We start from the raw sequence: 26,207 nt of genomic DNA, 5'->3' as shown, positions 1-26,207 counted from the left end.
TCTGCATTGAAAAAACAAAGCCCAAACTGGGCCTTGGTTCTGGTGCCATGTGAAGGCCTTTCCATCACTGGTCCCTGAAGGTGCTACCTGCTCTACAGGGGAAACAGCATCTTCAGGATAGGAAAGAAATGGATTTAGATTGGTGAAAGGGACCAGAGCACAATGCCCAATATTCCACCCACCTCCAGCTATTTGTGATATGCAGAAGACCACATCTAGTTTGACCCTCGCCCTTTCTTGACCCAACTCTGACCTGGTGGAAACAGCACACTAAACCATTGGTAGATTAACAGAAGACAGACAAATGTAAACATGTTTGTATGCAACACATAACCTGGACCTGAGAAAGCAGAGGAAAGTGAGTGGAATAAGCAAAGGCCTCGTTCACATGGCACATTAAACCACAGGTAAAAACATGGTTTTGTGTGAACATGCAGCCTGCTTCTTCATGCTGCTGAAAAGTTCTCATTCTACTCCCTCCCCTACTTCCGCCCAAGAAACAAGCGTGGCTTGACTTGATTTCCAAACCCAGGCCTGTGGTTTGTTTCTCCCCCCTCAAAAGACCTTGAGCAATAACCAAGGTTTGTTCTTAGCTTATTACTCAAGGTTTGTTTAGAGAGAAATAAACCACAAGCACAGGTTCGGTTGTTATCATGACAGGTCAGACTCTGGCTTGCTCCCTGGTGGTGTAGCAGCAGTAAAAGCTGGGGGGAGCACCAGCAGAACTTTTCAGGAACATGCATCAGAATGCTGCACATTCACACTAAACCATTGCTTGTTTTCAACTATAGTTTAATGTGCCATGCAAACAAGGCCTCTCCTTACTGCATTCCCTTTCCTCCTCTTTCTCAGGCCCAAATTATATGTTACATGAAAACATGTTTACATTTGCTACAAGGTGCTACGAGACTCTTTTTGTTGTTTTTGCTGCAACACTAACACAGTTGTCCTTCTGGAAATTGAGACACATTTAGGAGTGGTTTAGCCCTTACTGGGTCCTGTCCCCAAGAAACGAGATATTTCCTTTGACAATCACCATCAAGGATGGTTTGTTTTGGAGATCCAGCAACTGACTTCATGAATCTTTTCAAAAGCAAAGGTTTGTGCTACTACATGCTCCCTGCTCTTAGTACTGGAATGCAGTCACCTATTTATTTATAATCATGATTGCACTATCCTTACACCAACAGAGCAATGAACAACTAACAAGATACGATTGGATGGAACATGAAATCACCAATATGGGGCAGGGTGAGGTGGGATGATGCAAAAACTGGGGTTGTGGTAGGGTTGCCAGTTGTGCAACTGCCATTGTGACTTGATCTACTATAGACATTAGCAGGTGATATAACACTTCTCCTCTTGATTGTGTGAAGTAGGAGGCTGTAGAGAATGTTAGTATATTTGATTTGAGGGAGGGTACTTATTTAACTTACTTAGAAAAGCCTATACCTGTGCCTCAAAAGTTTACAAAGCGCAAAGAGTCTTGCCTTAAGAATAAGGCTTAGAACTTGAATGATGATGGGATACCTTCCAATTCTAAAATTAGATATGCTAATGATTGCACCTAATTTGCACAGTAAGTGATGGGCAGGGTTTTTAAATTTCATTTAAAGCATAATCCTGTGGTTGTTTACTTGTAAGTAAGTCCCATGGAGCTCAAGGAGGCCAGCACTCAGGTTCAGTGGCTATAGGATTGTATGCAGCCTTAAACCTTTAAAACAGGGTCACTGACTTCTTTTTGTCCCTTCTTGTATGGTTTTAACAACAGCCTAAGACAGAGGCTGTGCACACATTACTAGCTTACAATACAGCTTGCTTGTTTTTTATCTAAAATTTTTATCAAAGCTGGTTTGGGGAAAATGCATGAAAACACAGTATTTCATAAGAAACAACAGGACAGATAAAAGACAGATATAGATTGTGGTAAAGTCATGTATATACTGCTTCACAAGCCAGTGGTGGGACACGCATTGGATGCAGAGTAAACAGGAGTGCGTAAACAGCCACAGACATCCAACTAGTGAAGCTTTTCCCATCACTTTGTCTTCATGCCAGACCACATACATTTGGTATGCAAGCAAAATTGTCTCTCACTCTTTTATCATTTTTAAAATAATTATTTGTGCTTTGTTATACTGTTGGGCAGTGTTGTTGTTGTTGTTTTTAAAGTGTTTATTGCAAGCCACCTGGACAATACAAAATGTTAAAAACCTGGAATATAGGTTAGCCATAATGTTTTCTTTGCACTGCAGTACTAATTAACTGCAAAGGAGACAATCTGCCACGTTAAGGAGGAGACAAGACAGAGAGACAGACCTGCACGTACCACAGCTCAGAAAAACCACACTCACATTCCATAAAACCTGTAGTGGCTGCAGATGCCTTGCCACTACAAGTACAGTACTCTAAATGTACCTCTACAGATCCACCTCTAAATGTACCATTCCTCTTAAATGTGCCAACATTGCAGCTCTTTTTTCCCAATGCAACTTGAGTTTATTATGCTGACTCAAGCGAGAAAAGGCTAAACTGTGTTTTGCTTTCCCCAGATGCAGTAGCAACTAAACATCTGCTGCCTCAGTCAAATCTAAAAAAAATGTTTCTGTCATTTCAAAACCAAAGCTCTGCGCAGAACACGTTTACAGCTCTCACTGCCCCTCCTGTTTCTTCTCCTGGAATTTGCAACACAGCCCAACTTCCCAGAATGCCGTTCAGCTGGTTTCAGTGCGACTGATCATAATGACCTGATCCAATTATGCTGCATTTCTTTCCTTTTTGAATGCCTTAACTAACCTGTAATTTTTCCTCTCACATGCCCAAAGCTAGATGAAGCGGCCGATACACCCAAAGAATTCCTAACCTACCACTGTGGACTAGATTGGGGAGTTGACATCACCTAAAATGACTACCGGAGGGCTGTAACTAGGCTTCAGATTTAGGTTAAACAAGGCTATTCAGGTCATAAGAGAATACGGACATACAAGGTTGCCTGCCCATTAATGTACTGACACTGTAAATCAGTATTTCTCTAACCACTTAAGGTCCTGGAATGTCTGCAAGAAAAGATCTCATCAATTTTAAAATGTAGCTGCAGAGGCTTAAGAGGTACTTAATGGATTTTAATGCAGTACTTCAAATAATGACTTATTGGGCTCAATGAACAGTAAACATAAGATGAGAAATTACATACTGGGCAACTTAATGTAAATTAGTTTCCGTGCAGAGCCTGAGCCCAATCACAGGTCTGAGCTTGAGTTATCTCCTCCCCCAGGATTGGGGAACTTTTTTTTTGGCTCAGTGGGCTGTATCCGTATCTTTTCCCACCCCTGAGGGCCAACTTTGGCCACCCACCTGTCAGTCACCTCACATCATTTTGACATCAGATGAAGGCTTGAAGTCACCTCTCACCAGCTCATGTGCAGCCAATCCAGTTTCATCTCTCTGATGTCAGGTGGGCATGGTTTGAGGAAAACTGCCTCACAAGCCCAAGTGGGACCTGTGCTGGGCCAGACTGGGCTCATTAGCCTGTTGACGTCAGTGGACATTCAGTGAATATGGTTAGGATTATAGTCCAAGTGCAGGGTAGTCAACTTTGTGCACTCCAGACACTGCTGGACTCCAGCTCCCATCAGCCCCAATCACTGGTTATGCTGGCTGAGGCTGATGGGAGTTGGAGTCTGACAACATCTGGAGGTCATCATGTTGGCTAGGCCTGCCCTAGGGTGTGATTCACATCCCTTGGCACCTACCTAACTGAACAGTTAATTTACTGACAATTAACCTTCACCGAAATTACTTTTCGTTTATCATCTTGAGACCATCAAAACAAAGATCCATGTAGTCCAGCATTGCATTTTCAACAGAATCCTACTTTACCTTTACCTTTCTTTATTTTTCTTTTACCTTTCAACAGAATCCAGCAAATGCTTTTGACAAATCCCTTGCATCTGCATCTTAGAGATAAACTATCTCTGAACATAGAGGTTTCATTTAACTATCATGGATAATACCCATTGATATATTTCTCTTTCTTAAATTAGGGAAATCCCCTAAAGCAAGATTGGGGAACATTTTCCAGCCTGAGGGCCACATTAATTTCTGGGCAACTTTCCAAGGGCCAGTAGTGGGTGGGGCCAAGGGCAAAAGTGGGAGAGGCAATTAATGCAATTTTTACCTTTGTAATTTCTATACACACCCTCTCTAACCTCCATCCAGACAAGCAAGAAGTATTATTGGAGTTCAAGGGTTCATTTCACAGTGTGAATCAGGGTTGTTTTCTCGCCCCAACGCCTAGCACGTCTCCATACCAGGACGAAAGTGTGGCAGTTCCTTATCCATGAGATGTTTTTTGCAGATGCGCAGCCTTGACAGTACATTCCAAGGAAGCTCTGCAGAGACTCATCAACCATTTTGCCCAAGCTTGCAGGAAGTTCCGCTTTACCACCAGCCTGACAAAGACCAACGTCCTGGGTCAGGACCAACACACAATGCATCAGCATTAGTGGCCACACATTTGCGGTGGTAGACGATTTTGTCTACCTAGACTCCACCATAACTAGCAACCTTTCAATTGACCCTGAACTTGACAAGTGTATTGCTAAGGCAGCTACGGCAATGGCTCATCTCTCCAAAAGGGTATGGGAGAATGTGATGCTAATGACCAATACCAAGATGAAGGACTACCAGGCTTGTGTGTTGAGCATACTGCTTTATGGAAGTGAGTTGTGGGCAATTTACACCCGCCAGGAGTGACATCTCAACATCTTCCGTATGCCCTGCATCACGAAAACTTTGGGCTTCATACAGCAAGATAGAGACTCAAACAAAGATGTGCTCTTCTGAAATATGCTCTGAGTCCTGTAGTGATTTCATGCTCTTTATTGCAGCTTGTAAAACAGTGATTGAATTGCCCCCCAAACCTCAGGCCTTTATATACATTATTTACACAATGAGTCCCATCTGATTGGCTGATTCTGCTTCCCTCCTGGAGCCTGATTGGTCTTTTCCTGCAGGCCAATCAGTTGTTGTATTCTACAATCCTACCAGCCTAATAGGCTGATTAACTTCCTCCTGGAGCCTGACTGGTCTTTTCCTGCAAGCCAATCATTTGTTGCATTCTAGGATCCTACTTGCCTATTGTTCTAGGATCCAAGCTTAGTACATAACAATATCCAAGTCCACATTCCCAATATGTTCACACTCCTGTCTGTGACATCTATACTGGCTTCATCATGTCCACAGAATGGAAGATGGCAGGATGCCCAAGGATGTGCTTTATGGGGAGCTGGCTTCAGGCACCAGGCCCACCGGAAGACCCACTCTGTGATTTAAAGATTTCTGTGAAGGCTTGCAACATTAACCCTACCATGTGGGAATCCCTTGCAAACAATCGCAGTGCCTGGAGACAGACAGGCAGGCCATGTATCCACAGGAATGACCAGAAGAGAAATGACCGTTGGGAGGAGCACAGAGAGAGAAGAAACACCATGGTGCATCTGTAACAGCAAAACTGGATGCCTTCATCTGCCATACCTGCCATAAAATCTGTTTCTCCTGTATTGGTCTCTACTGCCACAGCAGGAGCTGAAACTCTCCAATGGTTTGCCTTTACCACTGAAGGCACAAAGGTTTATTCTAGTCAGACAATAACAACTGGGGTACAAATCAGGGCCATTGAGGAGTATGGCCTAGGAAGGCGGGTAGTGGCTTGGGGATTGTTCCAAAGGCCAGATAGAGAAGCCTGGTGAGGTGCATTCAGCCCCCAGTCTTGAGATTCCCCACTCCTGCATCCAAGTGATATGACACATCATAGTCTGTACAGGAAAACTGCGTTAGATACAGACCCTGTTCCAACCAGTTGTAACTTGTGAAGTGGTTCTTAATTTAGGCTACCGAAGACTGCACATGTGCCTGGCTACAGTATAAACAGTGGAATGAATTGCCTATGATATGAGAGGTGCCCAGGGTGTTTCATACTAGCACAGACCTACTTACATTGGTATGCTGGCAATGCAATCAAGGTATGAAATGAATCTAACTCCACCACCCTGTTAACATGCCTGTGTCAATCCCATGCACAAGCTCTCTGCACTCAGGTGAGAAATCGATACCCTCGCTCCCATACTACACAAACCATAATGATGGAGGAATAAACTGGAGTACTGATTTCAGGATTATGATTTCCAGGCAATATAAAGCAACAACAATAACGAACGTGATGGCTTCTTGAGGAGGAGCCTTCTGCAATGAGAACTGAACATGTAAAGGCTGCTTTACATGGAGGTCCACACTAAATATGATGGTGGCAGATCCATGTGTTATCCACACACATGTTATTGCCACATATGGCTTATTTATCACTCTGCAGAAAGGCTCCCCCAATGAGATTTCAGATCTGATGCTAGACTAGTTGGGAGAACATCACTCTGAGGACAGATGGTGCAAAGATTCCAGAGTTTTCACCAGACTTTTTAATCTCTAAGTCAGGCCTCCATTACGAATTGCCTGCATTATGAGGAGTGCCATAGCTTAGTGGTAGAGCACACACTTTGCATGGAAAAGGTCTCTGCTGATGAAAAGAATGAACTCTGCACATGGTCAGACAAACTTCATAAATGCCAGGGCTAATCACTTAAGTTCAAATTCAATTCTGTTGTTAAACGACAATTGGTTTGCATCAAGTGATCTCACGTGACACTGGTGACCTATAAAGTTTGACATAGTAATTTGTAACAACAAAGCTATAAAAAACTGAAGAAAGCTTTCCCCTCCTTCATCATGTACATTCCTGCAAGTGTAAATGTTATGCTCTAATTATTAGGGATGCATGAAATGTAAAAGCCAATCTAATTATCCTGCATGAAAAAGATTCCTCCTCCAGAGGAGCAACGCAGCAGCTGAGCCTCTCAGAAGAAGTTGACAGAAGTCCTGGTTTAGGGGAGCAGGACAGTGACAAAAGAAATGGCTCAAATAAATAACACACCCAAATCCTGGTGGTTATGACAGCATAAGTGTCACACTGGGGGGAAATGTGCATTCCACCAATATTTAAATATTTCCCTCCACCTCCAAAAAGACTAAAACCTAATACATTGCACAATGGTCACATAATGCGTTACACAAACATAGCTACATAGTCGTTTTCAGACTTGTTTAATTCATAGCTAATTATCCACAGCAATAACCTCTGGCATGTAGTGTTGATAGATTCTAGGCAAAATTTACCTTTTGCTTTTCACAAGCCCAGAAAATAAAATCCAAAACTATACAAATCTGGGAATGTTTATGAAAACAACTGCTCTACTGAGACTTACCAACGGTAGTCTTGAGAGCCTATTTTCTCTTGATGGAGAACTAATAGGAACAGCTTCTTAAGACGGCATCTCACTTGCTTTGAAATCTAACAAACTAGCTCAAGAGAATAGGCAGATTTGAAAACAAGGTGCAGCTGATGTTGACTCTAAGCAGGAGGATGGGAGGAAGGGCCCAAGACTGACAGTTCAATTTGCCATTCCCAGCTCCCCATGCAGATTAGTTGGAGACACTCAAGCAGATCACATGGCTGGTACAAACTAAAAAGGCAGTAAAGCCACAGCATCAATTTAAATACCATCCAAGGTATTCAGATTTTCTCTCTGGAGCTGCTGCATGTCTTTCACAATCCCTCCTGCAATTCTTTCCTCCTCCCTACTTGCCCCCCTCAATTTTAAAAGCTGGCTTTCTTTAACTTTGTGCTTTTCCTACTCTTTTATTTTTAGATTGTCAATTTAATACAGTGGCTTGCAGAGGCTGCATGACACCAGCAAATGTAACTGGATCCCAAGTCCCCAAGTGCCAGGAATTGTGGCCTCGACAGCATGCTGCTGCTGAGGGCACCAACTTGAAAGCACTGGGAAAAACAAAAGCATTGACAACCTCCATTTTACATCTAGGCCTAGAGAGAAAGAGATCAGGATCAGTAGAGAGAAAATATCTCTAGATGAAAGAGTGACCTTAGGATTTGCTGGTGGAAGAGAGAAAAAGAGTTCCAGCAGGAGAGCAATCTATGTATGCTGAGTATTGGAACTCGCACACACTTTTATTTGTTGCTATAATTTTAATGTAGTTACTTTTCTTTACTTCTCTTTTAAATTTTGGAATTTTGATATGGTATTTCATTGATTTTATGTAAACCACCTTGGAATGTATACACCTTAAAAGGCAAACTTGAAATGGGTTTATTTTACCAGACCAGCAGGAATGAAGTTGCAGACAAAGGACGCTGCAAGTCTCCTAATCATGGCATCTTTAGAAGATGGGGGTGACACAGAGGCTGTGAGGTTGCCAGAGCTTCACATCCATCAACTGCCCGAAAGGACAATGGAAGAAAGCAGTTTGGAGGATGCATAGCAGGATGGGGAGTCTATTTAACCCCAAGGGTCACATTTCCTTCTGGACAACCTTCCAAGGGCCACATGCAAATTTTATAATTTTACCTTGGTTCAGTAGGCTAGCTTCTAGGAATAATCACATTCCCTTTCTGTTCTCCATCCAGGCAAGCAAAAGGCATGCTCAGGTTCAAGGGCACTTTCCAGCTAGTCAAAAACATCCAGAGTGCAAAGCAGGGGCAAGGATGGGTGTGGCCTGGAAAGAGTGTGTGTGTGGCCTACAGTTCTGAGGGCCAGACAGGCCTGGAAGAGGGCTGCATTTGGCCCCCGGAACCTGAGGTTCCTCATCCCTGGCAAGGCAGTTAAAAGCAATTCAAGGTTGCTTTTTCCATCATCACTAGTTCAGAGCAGCAATGATCAGATGAACAGAGATACCAGGATGTAGGACTTGCAGCGGACCAGAGCAAGTCTGGGTGCATCCATGTGGCACGCTGAGGTCAATTATGCAGATATAAGGCAACGTTGCTACCCAATCTGGCACAGAAAGAACTCCAAAATCAAACCAGAATACCTTGAAAAGCATTTTAACATTCATCTGGTAGCAGAACAAAACAGGTGTACTGTATATACATTTTCATAAGGATGGTGCCAGCTAGTAATTCATCTTAGACATAGTTCTCCTGGATAGGTATAGTGGGCAGTAGCCCACTGTTGCAGTTTCTCCTACCTGAGGAAATGTAGCTGATGGAAACATAGCTAGAGATGTGTCTTTCCACCTTATCAATGGCCATGAATGAAATAAGTCTGCCAGGTAGTGCCAAATTTAGGGGCAAGGTCAAATTCTGTTCACCCAGCAACACTCATCAGGAGCTTATGGTAGAAAGAGTTCCACCAAATCTTAAAGCACCACTGACAGGAAAGGCTGCGGTCTTTGATTTCCTATGGATTCTGTGATCTTTGGATTCCTCTGGGCCTACTCCTTTATTTCCTTTTCTTGTGGTGACCTATGCTCTTGGCAAACAGGTCATCTGAACTACTCACCAAAAGCAAAACCAGGCATTTTGCTCACCACCACAAACCTTCCAGATGGGAACAGGCCAAGCACACCAGTGGGTGACCCAACCTTCTGTATTCTGCTTGTGGTGAGTGATTCAGATGACCACAAGCAGAAGAAAAGAAGAAGCAGATGGTGTGAATTGGCCCTAATTCTTTGGGAGTTAAGCAAACCCTTCTTTAAATGTTTTGGCTGACATTATCTCTTTTCCGCCAAATGCAATCCCATTTAGAAGCCAAAGAAGAAAAACAGAAAGCTGCTTGAGCTTCTGCTGTTATATGTCATCCCGAGCCAGAGACCTATGCACAGAGCTCCCTCATCCAAAATACCTCCTCATTAATTTCAATGAAAGGAGCCATGCAGAGGGATTAGTCCACATGGATTTCTGGATCAAAATGATAAAGGCTGTATACACACAGAAGACAGAATAAGGATGAATGTAACAGATTGGAGAACTGGGCCCAAACTAACAAAATGAATTTCAATATGGACAAATGGTTCTATGCTTGGGCAAGGAAGAACCAGCTGCACAAATATAAGAGGGGGAACACATGGCTTGCCAGTAGTACATGTGAAAAGGATCTAGGGATCTTAGTAGTATGATGCAACAGCAAAAAAAAGCTAATGCTACTCTAGGCTGTATCAACAGAACTATAGGGTCCAGATCATGAGAAGTCATAGTACTGCTCTACTCTGCCTTGGTCAGACCACACTTGGAATACTGTGCCCAGTTCTGGGTGCCACAATTTAAGAAGGATATTGACATGCTGGAATGTGCTCAGAGGAGGGCAACCAAGATGACCAAGGGTCTGGAAAACAAGCCTTATAATAATAAAAAAAAATTTATTTATTATTATGAGAAACAGTTGAAGGAGTCAGGTTTGTTTAGCCTCAAAAAGAGGAGACTGAGAGGAGATATTATATGATAGCCATAACCCAATATCTAAAGGGCTTTCACATGGAGGATAGAACAAGCTTGTTTTCTCCTGCTCTGGAGGCTAGGGCCTGAACCAAGGCATACAAGTTACAAGAAAGGAGATTCCAACTAAACATCAGGAATAATTTTCTGACAGTAAGAGCTGCTTGACAGTGGGACAGAGATTGGATGGCCATCTGTCATGTATGCTTCAGCTGAGATTCCTACATTGCAGGGGGTTGGACCAGATGACCCTTGGGATCCCTTCCAACTAGAATGCTATGATTCTATGATAAAGGGAAACCATGCATTTGTTTTTTTTCTATGTAGTCCATTCACAATCTAAATCTATTGCATATTTTTTGCACTTCTTGAGAAACTGGTTTCATTCTGAAAATAAAAGCTCATTGCAGACTGATTCTGCGTTACCCTTAGTTGTGATTCCTGTATTGCAAGTGGCTGGATTAGATGACTCTTGGTGTCCCTTCCAACTCAATGATTCTATGTGTGTGTCCATCTGAAAACAGATGTAGGTGGTCCCAGAAATGGGGGGGGGTAGTGAGGAGTCCACACCTGCCCAATGATATTGTGGGTGGCCGTAGACCAATACTACAATCACCACTTCCTTCTTAATTCACTTGTGACATGTGCCAGGAGGCAAAAGGCGTGGATAACCTCATCAAGGGAAAGGTTTTCAAATGTGTTATCAAGTAACTACACTCACCCTCGTGGATGAATCTAGATTGAAAGCAGCATGCTGAGGACAAGCACAAATGATTTCAGACTGAGAAAAACTACATTTTTTGCTACAAATGGGTTAGTGTGTACGCAGCCAAAATATGACTTCTAAAATGAACGATTCATTACACCTCTGCTCATAAATATCACAGTGTGGTAAATTGATGAGTGAAGCGGACACCCACAAAGCCTGTAAACACTGGATATGTAAATATTTATAATTATAGTGAATCTTGCTCACTGGTGTAAACACCAGCTCTACTGCTATATGGCAAAGTACAAGTGTGTTTTCTTTAAGGCCCCCATTTCTATGGGCTGTGTTATCTCTTCCAATAAACAGTGCCTTGCAACTAATCTCTGTGAAAGATTGTTTCCCACACTGTCAACTCTCCTACATTTGTAAACAGATGCAAAGTTTTTCCCATAATAACTGTGCTCCTCTGTGGGCAGTGCTAAAGTAAGAAATGGGAATTAGATGTTTTTAGGTAAAAGTGAAATCATTATTAGGATGACAAGAGTGTTGGCTGGATAGCCTCAGTGAAAAACACATAGGAAACGTGACCCAGGTTATACCTTTGATTAGGCTGGCTGTGTTGGTAGAAGAGGACAGGGCAGGGCAAGCTCTCACGTTGGAGAGACCTCTCCTATTTTAAAAGCTGTCATCCGAGATGCTTTATCCCTTCTCCGTTTAACGGCTAGACTTGCAGGCTCCAATCTAGATATAGTTTCACATAAATGCAGTCTGAGACAGTGGTTAAGAATGCATATTCTTATTTATTTATAATATTTGTATTCTGCCTTTTCAGGTTCGAGACAGTTTACATAAAAACACAATAACATTTAGAGCTATCTTTAAAACAATAAGCAATTAGAACAAAATAATCCAGTTTAGTAACTGAAACATAGTAATGCAGAAAACCCCCACTACCAGTCTACAAAAGCCACCAAGAATAACTACAGCCCCTTTAAAAGGTCACAAAGGGCATCTGCACTATATATTGAAACAAGTATCATACCACTTTAAACAGACATGGCTTGCCTCTAAAAACCCCGAGAACTTATTATTCCGGTTCAGACACCTTTTCCAGCAACCAGAGCCTCATGAGGTATATTATGAGCAAGAACTGCTAGGTACCGGTAAGCTTGAGCAACTCTGTCTGCCTAAATCGGAATGGCTCTCAAGCCACAGCCAACAGGTCTGTTGCATTTTTTCTTGCAGTGTAGTCCAATCCAATGCATGCTTACACAGAAGTCCATTCCACAGAGCTTAGTCATGCAGGGGTCAGCAAACTTTTTCAGCAGGGGACCGGTCCACTGTCCCTCAGACCTTGTGGTGGGGCGGACTATATTTTTTTGGGGAAATGAACGAATTCCTATGCCCCACAAATAACCCAGAGATGTATTTTAAATAAAAGGACACATTCTACTCATGTAAAAACACACTGATTCCCAGACTGTCTGTGGGCTGGATTTAGAAGGCGATTGGGCCGGATCCGGTCCATGGGCCTTAGTTTGCCTACCCATGGCTTAGTGGATCTGCACTACATGCAAAGGACTGCAGCATAGGTCTTATTTTTGACCATGGGCATGTAATTCAGTGTAGCCACTGTGAGCCGTAGGCTGAGAAGTCTTTGGTTCAAATTTTGCTCGGTAGCCTTAAGCAAGCCACACTTTCTCAGTCTGACCTGTCAATTTGTGTTCTATAGAGATAATAAAGGTAAAGGGACCCCTGACCCTTAGGTGCAGTCATGACCAACTTTGGAGTTGTGGAGCTCATCTCGCTTTATTGGCCGAGGGAGCCGGCGTACAGCTTCCGGGTCATGTGACCAGCATGACTAAGCTGCTTCTGGCGAACCAGAGCAGCGCACGGAAACGTCGTTTACCTTCCCGCTGAAGCGGTACCTATTTCTCTACTTGCACTTTGACGTGCTTTCGAACTGCTAGGTTGGCAGGAGCAGGGACCAAGCGACGGGAGCTCACCTTGTCACAGAGATTCGAACTGCCAACCTTCTGATCAGCAAGTCCTAGGCTCTGTGGTCCAACCCACAGCGCCACCTGCATCCCTTCATAGAGATAATAATACCGCCCTAAAGGGCTCTTGTAAGGATTTATGGCATGGAGCTTTCAGCACTGACAACGCACTAGCTAACTGCTTAGTATGGTCATCTTATTGCACATGTGGACATCCTTCGGCAGACTATAAGCAGCAAGTATGGCAGAGGTGCAGATGAGTATCAAAGAGTAGGGAGACTCAGGTCATCTGCTTTTCCCAACCCCAGGGCTGCCAAAAGAACAAGCACAGAAGCAGCTTTGCTCACATTCCTGGTACTGGGACAATTATATGCAATCCTGCTTTTAGCTGTGCCTGCAAAAGTTTTGGGGCACAAACACTGCTTTGTTTCCAATCCGTGTATGCATCATAACTTTCTGCTACAGTTCTGTAACTTTATACCACAAATGTTTCAGTTTATTTCTGATCCTGCTTTTGCTGGCCTAAAGGGCTAGAGTGCCCCCCAGAAATAAATACTTAATGCAATTGCTGTACATTGAGGAAGCGTTGCAGAAAAATAAAGCGGAATGATGTGTGGACAGTGGTATAAATTCACAACTAAGGCATTATTATTGTGTCAATGACATGTTGCAGAATACACACATACCTGAACAACAAAAGTGTGTCAGGGCCTCAAGTGTGTTTGCATGTCATGATTAGATCTGCTGTTGGTCCCCATCAGAAACAAAGCCTAATTCAACCTATCCATGTAGGGCAGATCTACATTGGACATCTAAATCACTCCACGACTTCCCCCAAAGAATCCTGGGAACTATAGTTTCTCCCCCATATCTACAATTCCTAGCACCTTAGCAAACTATAGTTCCCAAGACTCTTTGGAGGAAGTCATGTGTGTGGAATGTAATTGAAACATATGGTGTGGATCTGTTGCTTGCATTTTATTTTACTTTGATTTTGATTTGATTTGATTCTGTGAACTGCCCTGAGACCTACGGGTATAGGGCGGTATATAAATCAAATAAATAGATAAATAATCAATAAATTTACCCATCTCTGTCTCACTCTAAATGTAAATTGCAGGATTCTTGGGGAGTGAACCTTTCCTTTGCTTACGTTACTTATAAAGTGCCATGTATTCAGGTGGCACTTACATAAATAAGCCATTATAATAACCGGTTCCCTCACTAATCAAACCCAACAGAAGAGTCAAAAATATACTTCTTAAATGTTTTGACAGAATTTATTTCTATATTATTGCTTCTATATGGCTTTATATGCCAATAGTGGTCCCAAATAATTTTCTAGCCCAATTAAACAATACCAATACTACAATACATTTTTAAAAAATGTGCTTTTTAAGAATTAAGCACACTTTTAAAAACAGCTTAAATAAAACAGCAGCTGACAACAACACTAAGAACAGAGCTAATTTAACCAGCACCTCCAGTGACCTGGGAGAACAAGAATGTCTTCATTTGGTGAAGGAAGGCCGTCAAGGATGGGGTCATCATTGCCTCCAGGGGAAAGGAGTTGCACTGAGTGCAATTACCAAGAATTTAGTGGACATTACTGTTCCTGAAGTAAGTACTGTATGGCTTAAGTTGTTTAACATTTGATAGGTCAAAACAAGGACCATGAGTCATGCCCAGAAAACCAGTGCAAATGCTGGAGAATTGCTAGTATGACGTGTTCTTGGTAGCCCATCCTCATCAGGAGGCAGGTTGCTCCATTCTGTCCTCAGTGAAGCTTCTGAGCAACTTGTGTAGAGGCCATTACACTTGTCTGTTTTGAGGTTATAAAAGCATGAATCATTTTCCCAGGTCTGTAATGTCAAAAGAGGCCACAACCTTCTTGCCAGATGAAGTTGATGAAAGATACTTCTAGACACCTACGTATCATCACTAAAATATGGGCCTGTGTTACTTCTGAAAGTGGATTTACTAGCTGTTTGCCTTTGGCTCAGCTGCTCTGACGTCATAAAGGGCCCTGCAAGCCTGGAGCCATGCAGTTGCTCACATAGGGTTGATGTGGGGAAACTTAGGTCCATGAGCAATTTATGTAAAATTAGAATTATTGCTGACATACTATAAGCTTTCCGTTGTGGGTGTGTGCATTAGTTGTGTTGTTCTGAGCCTTTTGAGGAATACCAAAACAGCACTTTTTGCCTAAGATGAGATGGTTTCTCCTTGGGAAATCTATCATCACAAGCACCGTTGATAATCTGGTGGGACATTTATTGCAGCTTTGTCACTTGCTGACAGGTTTTTGTTTAAATGCCATAGGTACACTTTGTACTTCCTTATATGAAATTACACAACTGAAAGAAAATGAACAGCATCTGCTAAACAATTCCAACTGGTTTGGTGATCAGCAAGAGGGTGATATATGCAAAGAGCTGTTTACTACAATAATACCAGGGATCTACATGCAGCATTCCCATCTATTGACATTCATCTCTTTCGTGATCTTTTCCTGACACTCTCCTTAATCAGTGCACTTTCCTTGTTATCCTCCACCCTCTTGGCACAGTGCAAATTGTCTTCATCCTTCTGCCTCATTGCACAAAGCTAGCATGAGGTAGTTTCTCATTTCAAACAAGGGACGAGTAGGGGTTGGAGTACATCCAGCCACAAAACAAAATGCAAGTGGCAGCCCTGTGAACTCAGTGGAACTTATTTCTCAGTGGGCATGTTCTAGGATTGAGCTGTAAGGTCAATAGCACAATATTGCTAAGGGCACAATAAAAGAAGATGTAGTGACCAGGAAGAGTAGGAATATAGTGCAGGGATGATATGCTGCTTCCCTCAATGTGGACAGTATCCCTTGTGCATGGCTTGTGAATCTTTATGTCACCAATATGGACAGATAACCCACTGATATTTTATCTGCATGGATGCCATGCAACTTTCAATGTGTTGAGATGCTCTAAATCAGGTGGGGGGACGGGACCTGTGGTCCTCCACATGTTAGAATCTAAATCCCACTATCATTGACCATTAGCATCGCTGGCTGGGGCTGATAGAGTCCCATAACATCTGGGGAGCCCTGCTTCAAGTGAAAATGAAACAAGTCTGCCTTGTTTGTTATTTCTGGGTTTTTTGAAAATGAGCAAGCAGGAGAAATTGAATCTAATCTGATTTACAGACCATGGTACTAAGGGATAAGTGGATGTTTCGCCTTCTAGGTCCAAGTTTAGATTACACCATGAGAATGGTGTAACTGTCTTCCTGAGCTAGAACTAAAGCACTTCAGGATTGCTGTGTGCCTATCAATAGAGGGCTGTTATTCAGTTAAAGAAACTGTACGTGACTTACCGAGTAAATCATGTATTAAACTGGCATTATATGCATAAAACCAATAATTCTAATGAGAGCATGCTTTTTTTATTTTCAGCCGATTAATCTGTACAATTGTTAAAGTTGTATTTAAGTATTAAGCAAAACATCAACACACATGTTTTAAAACCGGGAAGAGATTTTCACTGCCCCCTCTTTATGTGTATTTAATATGCATAAAGGACAACAGGCCTACTCAGTCAGAATCGCACGCACACCTCAAGGCCCTTGTCGTATGACCTTTCTTGTGGCAGCACTTGGGACTCCTTGAGTCTTCCCTAGCCAGAACTCTCCAGCTCAGCAAGGCAATATTAGGAAGAGCGTGGGGATACCACTGTCCGGGTCTGGGTTAAGAATGTATGCCAGCTGGGCACAGGGCAGAGAGCAAATGTGGCAAGTCAGTGGTGGTATTGGATTTCTCTGCCAAGGTGCATGCATTGGGATTTCTAGCGGTGCATGCTAGAAAGGTGCATGCATGTCACTGCCAGGAAGAGACAAGAGGACTCTCTTTTGTTTTAACATGAGTTGAGACACATGCACAATAGCACTAGGAATATTAGGGGTGGGGGGCTATCTCAACATCCCAGTGTTGACATTTGGGAGAGGCTGGGGGGGTGGACGTGAGCCTTAGCAAGAGTGATGATGAACAAGCACTAGCAATGAGAAGGGCAAGGGGGCAGGGAGCTGTCTAGGGGTGCTTTTGTCAACAAGCTCCAGGCTCTTGCTGTCAGCTTGAGATGACGGGCACATGCAACAGCACCAAGAAGAAATGTGGGGAAGGGAGAAATACATATCCTGTTGCACAATAGGATGTATGTGCAATGGTAATAGTAACACTGCATCAAGTGCAGCCCAGCTGTGCTTACTTCCTGTCAGAATTTTTTACACTCTGGATATCAGAAATACAAGTACAGTAGGAAAATCTGTCACTAGAGATCCACAACTTATGCATCTCTCAACCAGATCTAATAAGGAGGCGGACCCTCATGATTTTTTACTTCCATGCTGGTGCAAAGCATTGAATCGCAGCATTTTAACAACACAAAGGTATTTAACTGATGAATCAGTCGGATTAATTGACTAATTGTTGTGGCCCTATTTCATTTTAGATGATTAAGAAAGGGGGAGGGCAGCATGGATAGCCCAATGGCAGGGGGAGTCTGCCCTGATGAATTTCCTAGGACAACTCTTTAGGGCCACATCCATACCATACATTTTATACCACTTAAACAGTTACGACTTTCCCCAGATTTCTGGGAAATGTATCAATCCAAAAAGGTGCTAAAAACCCCAATTAATGTCAAATGTTTACCAATACCTTCCACCTCTGCAAGAAAAAAAGCAGCTTAGTTTATCTGATGTGCATCTATGGTTTAGTTAAAGATAGGGAAACTAAAATTCCAAGTCATTAGCACCAAGCTGATAGAAGACCTTGAGCAATGACACCAAGCCTACATAATTTATGTTCCCCACTACTTCCTGGTTCACTCAGTTCCATCCATCAACACATCACTTTTCATCTTTTGCTATTCCTCTCCCTGTGTGCTACATGATACCTCTTCTTCTATTTGGAAGTGTAATATCTGGGGTCCACATCCTTCCAATTCAAATTCAAATTCAATTTCAGGACTTTCGGGTTAGTGCCATCGGCGAATGGCGGAGTTCCTCCGACCGGAGGAACTGGCTCCGTGGAAACTGGGTCTTCCCGCCGCAGCGAAGGTGGGGACCCGCTAGAAATCCCAGGTGGAGGAAGCCTGGGAATGTGGGGTTCGGCAGGGCACCAGGAGCGCCTCCCCTACTCACGGGGAACCCCATTTCGGGGCTCCGGAGTGAAGTGGGGTGAGCGGCGCGGTGCTGCGAACTGATTGCTACTTTCACGGAGTGAAGCCGCACAGCCATTGCCGGAGAGCGCTGACTTTTTCCTGTGGACAATTGGATTTAAAACAAGTACCCGTGAGTAGAAATGGAAAATTGGATCAAGAAATATCCTAATTTGGCACCGAAGCGGGAAGGTTCAAAACAAGAAGTCCGCCTTCCGCTTTTTGTATATAGACTGAAACAAAAACCTTGTAAGCTAAAGCCTGGAAAGTTGTTATAAAAGTCTAAATTTCCTTCATTTATAATAATAATAATAATAATAATTTATTATTTATACCCCGCCCATCTGGCTGGGCCTCCCCAGCCACTCTGGGCGGCTTCCATAAAAACCAAAAGTACAATAAAATATCACACATTAAAAACTTCCCTGAACAGGGCTGCCTTAAGATGTCTCCTGAATGTCAGATAGTTGTTTATCACTTTGACATCTGCTGGAAGGGCGTTCCACAGGGCGGGCGCCACTACCGAGAAGGCCCTCTGCCTGGTTCCCTGTAGCTTTGCTTCTCGCAATGAGGGAACCGCCAGAAGGCCCTCGGCGCTGGACCTCAGCGTCCGGGCAGAATGATGGGGGTGGAGACGCTCCTTCAGGTATACTGGACCGAGGCCGTTTAGGGCTTTAAAGGTCAGCACCAACACTTTGAATTGTGCTCGGAAACGTACTGGGAGCCAATGCAGGTCTTTCAAGACCGGTGTTATGTGGTCTCGGCGGCCGCTCCCAGTCACCAGTCTAGCTGCCGCATTCTGGATTAGTTGTAGTTTCCGAGTCACCTTCAAAGGTAGCCCCACGTAGAGTGCATTGCAGTAGTCCAAGCGGGAGATAACCAGAGCATGCACCACTCTGGCGAGACAGTCCGCAGGCAGATAGGGTCTCAGCCTACGTACCAGATGGAGCTGGTAAACAGCTGCCCTGGACACAGATTTGACCTGCGCCTCCATGGACAGCTGTGAGTCCAAAATGACTCCCAGGCTGCGCACCTGGTCCTTCAGGGGCACAGTTACCCCATTCAGGACCAGGGAATCCTCCACACCTGCCCGCCTCCTGTCCCCCAAAAACAGTACTTCTGTCTTGTCAGGATTCAACCTCAATCTGTTAGCCGCCATCCATCCTCCAACCGCCTCCAGACACTCACACAGGACCTTCACCGCCTTCACTGGTTCTGATTTAAAAGAGAGGTAGAGCTGGGTATCATCCGCATACTGATGAACACCCAGCCCAAACCTCCTGATGATCTCTCCCAGCGGCCGCATGTAGATGTTGAAAAGCATGGGGGAGAGGACAGAACCCTGAGGCACCCCACAAGTGAGAGCCCAGGGGTCTGAACACTCATCCCCCACCACCACTTTCTGAACACGGCCCAGGAGGAAGGAGCGGAACCACTGTATGACAGTGCCCCCAGCTCCCAGCCCCTCAAGACGGTCCAGAAGGATGCTATGGTCGATGGTATCGAACGCCGCTGAGAGATCCAGCAGAACTAGGAAACAGCTCTCACCTTTGTCCCTAGCCCGCCGGAGATCATCAACCAGTGCGACCAAGGCAGTTTCAGTCCCATGATGAGGCCTGAATCCCGACTGGAAGGGATCCAAATGGTCCGCTTCTTCCAGGCGTGCCTGGAGTTGTTCGGCAACCGCTCGCTCAATCACCTTGCCCAGGAATGGAAGATTTGAGACTGGGCGATAGTTGGCCATCGTGGCCGCATCTAAAGATGGTTTTTTAAGAAGCGGTTTAATAACCGCCTCTTTCAGCGGGTCTGGGAAGGCTCCCTCACGGAGGGAAGCATTCACCACCCCACGAAGCCCATCGCCCAGTCCTTCCCGGCTAGCTTTTATAAGCCAGGATGGGCAAGGATCCAGGAGACAGGTGGTTGGTTTCACTCGTCCAAGCAGCCTGTCCACATCCTCGGAGGTAACAGATTGGAATTGATCCCACTCAACTTGACTAGACAGAACTCTAGCACTCTCCCGCCCCGGCCCTGCTCCCACGGTGGAGTCTACTTCTTCCCGAATCTGGGCGATTTTATCTGCAAAAAACTTTGCAAAATCATTGCAGGAGAACATGTGGCCCGTACTGGGCCCCGATGTTGCAGGTGGTTCCGCTAAATTGTGAACCACCTGAAAAAGTCTCCTGCTGCTGTTTTCTGCAGATGCAATAGAGGCGGTGAAGAAATTCTTCTTCGCCGTCGCTATCGCCACTTGGTAGGCTCGACGTTGAGCTCTAACCTGTGTCCGGTCAGATTCGGAATGAGTTATCCGCCACCGGCGCTCTAGCCGTCTCAACGATTGTTTCATTGCCCTCAGATCCGTGGAAAACCACGGGGCTGTCCGGGCTCCATGCAATCGGAGAGGGCGCTTCGGAGCCAAACAGTCAATAGCCCTGGTTAACTCCACATTCCAGCGGGCCACCAGGGAATCGGCTGAAAGGCCATCAACATGGGATAAAGTATCCCCTACCACTCTCTGGAAACCATTTGGATCCATTAAGTGGCGGGGGCGGACCATCCGAATTGGTCCCACCTCCCTGCAGAGGGGAAGGGTCGCGGAGAAGTCCAGTTGCACCAGGAAGTGATCTGACCATGGCACTTCTTTCGTTTCGCTTTTACTTAGTGTCAGATCACCAACATCCATAGAGGTAAACACCAGGTCCAAGGCATGTCCACGGCTGTGGGTTGGGCCAGACTTATTCAGGGACAGCCCCATGGAGGCCATGCTTTCCACGAAGTCCCGAGCGGCCCCTTGTAAGGTCGTGTCGGCATGGATGTTAAAATCCCCTAGGACAACCAAGCTAGGTGTCTCCAGGAGAACATCCGCCACGACCTGAAGCAGCTCGGGCAGGGAATCCTTGGTGCAGCGGGGAGGTCGGTACACCAAAAGGAATCCTGTACTGCCCCTATTGCCCAACTTCCAGAACATGCACTCAGAAAACTGGGTCTTCCCAATAGGACGCCTGGTGCAAACTAATGACTTCCTAAAAATCACTGCAACCCCCCCTCCCCGCCCATGTGACCTGGGTTGCTGTGCGTAAGAGAAACCTGGTGGACAAGCAGCGGCAAGGACAGGCCCATCTGCTTCATCCAACCAAGTCTCTGTTACACATGCCAGGTCAAGTCCTCCATCCACGATCAAGTCATGGATGGCAGTGGTCTTATGAATCATTGACCTGGCATTGCACAGCAGCACCTTCAGGTCATGTGGGTATCCCTTGCTGATTCTAGTATCCATCCGGTCAGGACCAGACCCGGAGGCAGGGATAGTCCTCAAACAACGACTAAACCTGCCTCCTCTGTAATGACATGGTCTGGTCTTAGCGTAGCTCCTCCTCCTACCCGTGATCACTGAGATCGGTTGTCCCAGTGCATCCCCCCCTGTGGAACATGCCCCAGCCATTTTGTGGGCTGGGGCCCACTCCCCGGCAGCCCTGACCCCTCCCCCTAAAAACAAAATAACACCTTAAACAAACAAACAAAACCAATAAACCAATACAAACAAAAAAAAAATGTAAAAATTACAAAAACATCAAATTAATAATAATAATAAAAATTCCCCAAGCCCAACCAAACATCAATCCCACCCCCACCCCCCACATACAAAAAATCCAGAGAAAATTTTTTAAAAACATTTTAAAAACACTCTGTGCCTCTCCGGCAGTAACAACTGTCCTAGTGAGGCCTGTCAGGCCCCGCCCTGGGCCAGGTGGTAAGTGGCAGGGAGGAGCAGGGCCCTCAAGCACTCACTCAGGGGACTCCTCCTGGGCAGCAGGCAGCAAGCAGCAGGCAGTCCTTATGAGGCCCCAGGCCCCGCCCCAGGCCAGGTGGTAAGTGGCAGGGAGGAGCAGGGCCCACAAGCACTCACTCAGGGAGTCTTCCTGGGCAGCAGGCAGCAAGCAGCACGCAGTCCTTATGAGGCCCCAGGCCCCGCCCCAGGCCAGGTGGTAAGTGGCAGGGAGGAGCAGGGCCCACAAGCACTCACTCAGGGAGTCCTCCTGGGCAGCAGGCAGCAAGCAGCACGCAGTCCTTATGAGGCCCCAGGCCCCGCCCCAGGCCAGATGGTAAGTGGCAAAGGCAGGGCCCACAAGCACTCACTCAGGGAGTCTTCCTGGGCAGCAGGCAGCAAGCAGTCCTTATGAGGCCCCAGGCCCCGCCCCAGGCCAGATGGTAAGTGGCAAAGGCAGGGCCCACAAGCACTCACTCAGGGAGTCTTCCTGGGCAGCAGGCAGCAAGCAGCACGCAGTCCTTATGAGGCCCCAGGCCCCGCCCCAGGCCAGATGGTAAGTGGCAAGAGCAGGGCCCACAAGCACTCACTCAGGGAGTCTTCCTGGGCAGCAGGCAGCAAGCAGCACGCAGTCCTTATGAGGCCCCAGGCCCCGCCCCAGGCCAGATGGTAAGTGGCAAAGGCAGGGCCCACAAGCACTCACTCAGGGAGTCTTCCTGGGCAGCAGGCAGCAAGCAGCACGCAGTCCTTATGAGGCCCCAGGCCCCGCCCCAGGCCAGATGGTAAGTGGCAGGGAGGAGCAGGGCCCACAAGCACTCACTCAGGGAGTCTAAAACCCCCTTGGAAGCAGGAGAAAAGGGGGGGAGGGACTTTGTTTAAGCCTGCAGGAGAGGGAGTGAAGAAAGATAAGTTTCCACCATCTCAAACCTGGGAACGGGGTGTCAGAGACAGAAATTGTTGGAGAGGTTCACTGACTGTGAATGGAACATTTTGACAGATAGCTAAAGAAGAGAAATAAACTGATTCCAATGTTGCCTTTTGCATTCTAAAGAAACAAAATATCTGAAAAATGAAAGTAATTTTCCTTTGTTGGACTTGCCTTAAAAAGATGGATACAAATAAAAATTGTCTCCTCTAGAGGGAGCTTGTTAAATTGTTGCTGCAGTCTACTTGAGGACTTTACAGCTGTGAGATTAAGATCGTGGGACCAGTCCTTTTGACCTTGAATAAAAATGAGCTGGGAGGAGGTTTTGGTGCTTGCTTTATGCAAGACAAGTGCTTTGTTGGAACAGATGCATGAGAAGATGGATTTGATGAATGAGAAAACGGATTTGATGACTGTTGTGGTCAATAACTGTGGACAAACAGGGAATACTGATACAGAAACCATTCAGGGACCAACTCAGGAACCTGTATTGATTGGGCAAGTGCAAGTGCAGAAGATAATGCAGGAGCTTGCGGTTGCACCTCAAATAATAAAAATGGAGAGATCTGAGGCCCTGCAGGAGCATAAGCCGCTGTTTTTGAAGTTTGAAGTTGGAGTAGGCCAGGGGGAGTCTGGAGCTGAGGAGGTTCTTAACTTCGGAGGGACTTTGAAATATGCTCTTAAATATTTTTGGGATTACACTGATGACTGTGGGGAGTGGGACTGTGGGGAATGGGCTGGTTTGATGAAGGGAGATGGAGATAATTTGGGGCTGGAACCTCCCAAAGACCTACTCCTCAATGAGAAAGGAAAGAAATTAAGAAAGAGACCAACAAAAGACAAGGGAAAGTGCAGGTATAAACAAGAAGATCTGCAGAAGGGACATGGAAGAGACTTAAGAGCCTCGGACATAAGATTACCAGGTTGATGGACTAGATGGAATGGACAGTAAGGACTGACATGACCCAAGACCAGGAAGAAGAGACGTTGGATGAAGATTGGAAGAAAATTTATAAAGAAAAAAATTTATTTAGGGAATTAGTCTAAAATTAATGAATATTAGGGGAAATGTTGGAATGAAACTATATGGCTTTAGTAGAAATGATATAAGGAGTCATGTATAAATGAGTATTAAGTTTCAAGCTCTAAGGTATTTTATGGTAAGATAAGGTTAAATAAATCAAGGCAATCTGAATAACAGAATATGGGGAAAGATGGAAAGGATTTGTTGAGTTAATTAATAGGTTAAATTGCTAAGATAAATTATTCAATAAAAATTGAGAAAGATGGAAAGAATTTGCTGAAATAACTAATTAAACTAGAATACAAAAAGGGAGGTGTGAGGAGGTCAATGAAACAAGCAAATGGAAGTTAAAGATACGTAATATGGGATTTGTGTGTTTTTTTCCTTTTTGCTGTATTGTTGTATTGATTTTTATGCTTTGTTTTCCCCCCTTCTCTTTTATGTATTGTAGTGTTGTTTCCTATTTTTTCTTCTTTTCTGTAATCCTGAAACTTTTAATAAATATTATTTTTTTAAAAAAAACAAATTCAATTTCAATTCCTGTTGAAGGTGTTGATTTATTTATTTTTTGCACTATATGGCCATTCATTTGGTGCATAAGGTCCCCACAGCAGTGATCAATAATTTCAAAATAAGCACATGAAAAGTTTGCATTGAACTTTGATTTGTTAGCTGAATGAGTCCATCAGTGAAAATAACTTTTTTAAAGCTGTTCTGTAGATTTAGCTGGCTGATTTTTTTGCTTCCTCGTCACTGCTTAGCTTGCCCATGAGATCCTGATTATACCACACATTCACATGTGGGCTAGACAAGGAGCTAATGCAGTGTGTTGTTTGAAGGCTAAAAAGAGCATCTAGATTGTGAATGGTTTTGCTCAACTCCAAAGATTTTAGGTTTCATTCTCTCGTTATATATAGCTTAGAAGCATGTGGCTCTCAGATAATGATAGCAACATAAAGCCCATATTAATTATAGTATATTACATCTGAAACTCCAGGGGATTATGAGGACTGTAAATACCTCTTACACTTAAAAAAAACCACCTTCTACTTTTAACAGTCTTAATGATTTTCTGTAAGTGTCTATGGCTACAGTCTTGCTCACAGCTATGGCATGCAAGAACGCTTCATCCACTACAAGCATGTGCTGGCAAAATACTGCTATATGTTTGATGGGGAGATCTCCCCTAAACCCAAGAAATTAACAAATGTCAGAATCTAACTAATATTTGAGATATGAAGGGGAAATGCAAGCTACAGAATTGTGCCCAACAAGGAATCCCTGAGCTGGCTCATGAAAACCAGCTTCGCCAGGCTACTTAAGTGGAGAGCTGTTAAGAAACACATGTTGATGGCGACACACCCACTTTTGGCATGCAGCCCCTGGAGAGTTTTCGAAGGGTACATGCAGCCCTTGCAAGGGAAATGATCAGCTACCCTTACTATATTGCAATCATACGTTTCAGGTGCATATATTGTCTAGTCTAAACTGCCTAGCAGAGTCTCCCCAGAGTTTCAGTAGGAAAGGGCCAGTCCTGTCATTAGATAGAGCGAGGGAATCTCCTCAGACGTCAGATACTTTGAGGAAATGTCTGTGGCCCCTGGCTGTTCCTCCCTGAACCTGCTGGCTGTACCAAGGCCTTTTGCATCTGGGCCTAAATATGGCAAATAAATAAATAAATAAATAAATAAATGCTAAGCATGCCTGTGGATTTGTCTAACTGCTACCAGTGTGATCAAGACTGATGACTTCCCAACGCACTGACACTGCTCTATGCCAGTGGTTCCCAAGTGGTGGTACGCAGACTCTGTGGCACGCTTCACATAACAAAATCTATCAAAAATTTCAAAAGTCCATAGCTTGGCTTTTGAAAAATAGGGGGTCTGCAGTACTTAACTAATTGGTAACCACTGCACTAAGCAGTTCTTGGTTAAAGGTTTCCTAAAGACATACCCTTATTGTCCCCTGCCTCTTAGCTTTTTGGAAGTATATGCACACCTATGCCAACAAAGTCCTTTTTTTCCACCGAAAAGAGTTTTTTAAATGTAAGACTTCAAGAAATGAATGAAGACCATGGTCTCATCCACACTTACCTTTGCTCCACACTTTCTAGGGCTAGGACTTGGCTTTCCAGGTCTGTGTCTGAGCGGTGGTGGTTTTTTTTTGGGGGGGGGGGTCCAGCGCTTTCCTCGGGAAAACTTGCATTTTACCACTGAGGAAAATCTGATTGCCACCAGTGGTAAAACATGGGT

General features: G+C 44.6%; 1 protein-coding gene across 3 annotated transcripts in view; it reads right to left on the bottom strand.

The window, feature by feature from the left end:
• RAF1 (Raf-1 proto-oncogene, serine/threonine kinase) overlaps window positions 1-7,476 on the bottom strand; it is a 69,020-nt gene extending 61,544 nt beyond the window's left edge. For 2 of the 3 annotated variants that reach the window (XM_081176459.1, XM_081176464.1), the window contains exon 1: window positions 7,317-7,475. The gene's annotated coding sequence lies outside the window, so the exon portion shown is untranslated. Of the gene's footprint in view, window positions 1-7,316 lie in introns of all 3 variants that reach the window. The other variant, XM_081176453.1, reaches the window with a different exon arrangement.
• Between the last annotated feature and the right edge of the window lie 18,731 nt (window positions 7,477-26,207).

This window comes from Podarcis bocagei, assembly GCF_964188305.1.
Source record: "Podarcis bocagei genome assembly, chromosome: 2".
In the NCBI taxonomy this organism is placed as follows: domain Eukaryota; kingdom Metazoa; phylum Chordata; class Lepidosauria; order Squamata; family Lacertidae; genus Podarcis; species Podarcis bocagei.
This window is presented reverse-complemented; position numbering and strand designations above follow the sequence as displayed.